This window comes from Penaeus chinensis, chromosome 33 (assembly GCF_019202785.1).
Source record: "Penaeus chinensis breed Huanghai No. 1 chromosome 33, ASM1920278v2, whole genome shotgun sequence".
Lineage (NCBI taxonomy): Eukaryota > Metazoa > Arthropoda > Malacostraca > Decapoda > Penaeidae > Penaeus > Penaeus chinensis.
In genome coordinates this window covers 29,943,795-29,948,794 of record NC_061851.1, presented here as the reverse complement: position 1 = coordinate 29,948,794, position 5,000 = coordinate 29,943,795, and positions in this window count along the sequence as shown.

Below are 5,000 nucleotides of genomic sequence, written 5' to 3'. Positions count from 1 at the left end.
TTCTTGTTATCCTGACGTTCCTCTCTCGTAGCGCTGTTTTCAGTCACAGAGATGGAACAAAAATTTTATTTTCGTTTCCTGCCAACTGTCTCCACGCGAAGGGATTAAAAGGAATATGCAGCGCGAGGGTACAAATGAGTGTATATTTGTGAGAGGATTTGCATGTGTGTGTCTCGAGAGGGGGGGAGGGAAGGAGGGAGGGAGGGGGAGAGAGAGTAGGGAAGGAGATAGGGAAGGGGTGAGGGAAGGAGGGAGGGGGAGAGAGAGTAGGGAGGGAGATAGGGAGGGAGGGATGGATGGAGGGAGGGGGAGAGAGAGAAGGGAGGGAGATAGGGAGAGAGGGATGGATGGAGGGAGGGGGAGAGAGAGTAGGGAGGGAGAAGGACGGAAGGAGGGAGGAAGGGAGGGAGTGAGGAAAGGAAGGAAGGAAGAAGGGATGAAGGGAGGAAGGGAGGGAGGAGGGAAGGAGGAAGGGAGGGAGAGAGAAAGGAGGGATGAAGGGAGAAAGGGAGGGAAGGAAGGAGGGATGAAGGAAGGGAGGGAGGGTGGGAGTGTGAAAAAGAGAAAGAGAGAGAAAATACTAGCGGAATTGAATCTATTAGAATAACTGTGACGATAACGATTATGTTAACACATAAATGAAAAAAGCGAATAGCATGCAGAAATATCAAAGGGGAACACCATATGGCATTTTCTGTATGTGTTACTCTCTATACTACACATATATATATATATATATATATATATATATATATATATATATATATATATATATATATGTATATATATATACATATATATATATATATATATATATATATATATATATATATATATATATATATATATATACGCTACCAGAGGGTAGAGTGTACCAAAGGCCATGTTTATCTTTGACGTGAAAACGAATTAAAAAAAAAAAAAAAAAAAGTTGAAAAACAACTCATGTTGCTCCCTTTAAGATTTTTTTTTTTTCCTCTCAATTATTCTTGTCTCTTCATTCTTCGTAAAACAATTAAGGAAAAGCCGACAAAGCCAATTTCCTTTTATCTAACTCAAATGCCCTTCTATTTACGTGTATGTTTAGTTCTTCATGTTCAGTAAAGAAAACTAGTAAAATGATAATAATAATGAAAAATGATAGAAACCAATGTTATTTCGAAATGGATGCTTAAGAGATCCTAATAAAAGAGAGAGTGATAATGATAATAGTAATGATGATCACGATGATAATAATAATAACAATAATGATAGTAATGACATTTAGGAGAATAATAATGACAATTAGACTATGAACAAATAATTTAATAATGATAATAATAATGATAATAATAATAATAATAATAATAATAATAATAACAATAATAATAATAATAATAATAATAATAATAAAATTAATAATAATATTAATAATAATAATTATAATAATAATGATAATGATAATAATAATAATAACAATAATAATAATAATGATAATGATATTGATACCGATAATGATGATAAGGATAATAATAATTATACTGATAATAATGATAATGATATTAACAATAATAATGATAATAAAAACAATAATAACGATAGTAATGGTAACAATAATGATAGTAATAATAATAATAATTCTTATATTGACGATAACAACAATGAGAATAATGATAATAACAATGTTAATATAATAATGATAACAATAATGATGATAATAATGATAATCATAATAAAATGTAGTAATAATGATGATAATAACATTAATGATGGCGATAATGATAATAATGATAACAAGTTACATATAGTATATAACACAGGTAACACTTTCTTTTTCCCAAGAGTAATCTTCTGGCTGTTAATGGAAAGGAAATCTTCGTTATCAAAAATGAAATAGGGGAATTTTGGGTTTATTACTGGTGATTATAACAATATCGAGTTAAATAATTATGAATAATTATGTATCTAGCTAAACATGATATCTTAATGGCAAAAGTTACCAGCTCAATGGCAAAAGTTACCAGCTCTTTCCCGTTTCATTTTATAGTAAGTGATTTTAGTATAGCTTCATTACTAACGATGTTTATTAAATAACCGGGAAGGATACAAAAACAAAAAACAATGGACAAAAACAATAAACAAAAATTGATATTTGCAATGAATGGACGCAAAGAGGCGTGGTCTAGCCTTGCAGATGCCAACTGCGATTTTTATCAATGCAGAGTGGTGCTACCTGTGTTAAAGTACCTTGAATTATGGTAGTAAGGACAGTAAGAAATAATCATGTTAATGGTAGTGGTAATGATGATGATAATATTGATAAGAATGATAATGAGAAGAATCATAAGAGTAGTAATATTGATAATAATAGTAATATAATAACAATAATAATAATAATGATAATGGTAATAATAATATAAATAATAAAATCATTAATAAAAAAAACAATAGTAATAATATTAACAATAGCAATGATAATAGTGGTAGTCATAATAATGATAAAATTAAGGATAACCATATATTTTGAGGATGATAATAAAAATGATATAATGATAATAAGTGATAATAATAAAAATTATAATAATAAAAGAAATAATGATGATAATAATAATGATAACAATAACAACAACAACAATAATAATAATGTAATAGTCATGATATAATAATAAAAACGATAATGATAATGATGATAATAATAATAATCATGATAATGATGATACTACTACTATTAATAATAACAATGATAATAAAAATAATACTAATAGTGATAATAATAATTATGATGATGATAATAATAATATTATTAATGATAATGATAATGATAATAATGATATTAAAATTAGTGATAATAATAATAATAACAATAATAATAGTAACAGTAATAATGAAATTAATAAGAGCAATAATAACACAGTAATAATGATAATGATGATAATAATAATAATAATTACAATGGTGATAATTGTAAATATTTGTAATAATAATGATTATGATGATAATAATAATGGTATAATAATAATAATAATAATAATAATAATAATAGCAATAATAATAAAATAATAATGATGATGATAATACTAATACTAATAATAATAATAATAATCATTGTAATAGTAATAACGATGATGATGATGATGATAATAATAATAATAATAATAATAACAACAATAATAATAATAATAATAATGATGATGATAATAATAATGATTATAATAATAATAATAATAATAATAATAATAATAATAATAATAACAACAAAAACGACACGGATGAGGATGATAATGAGGATAATAATAACAACAATAACAACATAAGCAATAATAATAATGATAATAATAATAATAATAACAACAATAATAATAATAATAATAATGATGATGATACTAATAATGATAATAATAATAATAATAATAATAATAATAATAATAATAATAATAATAATAATGATAATAATAATAATGATTATAATAATAATAATAATAATAATAATAACAACAACAAAAACGACACTGATGAGGATGATAATGAGGATAATAATAACAACAATAACAACATAAGCAATAATAATAATGATAATAATAATAATAATAATAATAATAATAATGATAATAATAATAATAATAATAATAATAATAATAATAATAATAATAATAATAATAATAATAATAATAATAATCACATTATGACCATTATGTTTTTTTTTTTTTTTTTTTTTTTTTTTAGAAAGATTATGGATGAAACTGAATAACTCCTTAAAATAAAACATTTAATTAACGTAATTAGGTGACGATGACAGAAAATTTAATTAAAAAAAAGTTAAATAGAGGGGTGCCTAATAATGTGTTATTTTGTTAATAACTTTATGCCTCGTTTATTTCTTCTTATTTTCCCTTTTATTTTTGTTCTTTGTTGTTGCTTTCTCTTTTTTTTGCTGTTTATTTTTTGTTTTTTCTTGTTTATTCTTTTTTTATTTTGTATTGTTTCTCTTCCCACTTTTTCTTCTTCTTCGTCTTCCTCTTGTTTGTCTTCATTCTCCCATTTTCCTCTTTCCCTTCACCTGTCCCCTCTTTCTGCCATCTAGATATTTATTTTCTGAACGTTGTTTTTTAAAAGAATTTACATAATTAGATCGCTCTTAATTAATTAACCTTAATTAACGCATCTCTCTCTCACTCACTCTCTCTCTCTCTCTCTCTCTCTCTCTCTCTCTCTCTCTCTCTCTCTCTCTCTATCTATCTATCTATCTATCTATCTAGCTATCTCTATCTCTCTATCTCACTCTCTCTCACACACACACACACACACAGACACACACACACACACACACACACACACACACACACACACACACACACACACACACACACACATAGACACACACAATTATAATTACTTTTCCCTCGACACGCCCCTTTTCATTACACGTTACGTGTCATACCTTCACTTAGTTACCTTGGACTAAACAGTCACACGCGACATGAGAGGAATGCTATCTTATGGTCGCAGTTCGTGACTGTGGCAAGCCCATACACAAATATATGAAGAGGAATGTTTTGACTGAAGAGCTTCAGGGCCCCTCAGGAATATGAAATAGTTAAGCATTCTTTTTGTTTTATTCGACAAAAATAGATGTATAGATGCATACCTATATCGATTGAAAATAAATGATTGAGTAGGTATGCGTCTTTTGACATTCATCATTCTTGACAGGTAAAAGATAACTCGGTTTCAGCAATAATGGCAAAAAAAAAAAAAAGTGATAAGACTTTGTATTTCCAACCAGGTATCTTCCTTGACAAGGATTAGGGCACGAATACAATAAATAATATAAGAAGAAACACAAGTAGGAAGCTGAGATAATCAACACTTAACCGGCACCTCCACCGCTGCAAAAAATGTCACACGCTCTTCACCAGACAAATACGTTCTATGATGGATTACGTGCCTTCTGTCAGGCCGAAAGCTTTAGGCTAAAGAGGAAAGAAACAGCAGTTTGTTTTCCCATTCATGTAAATTACAAG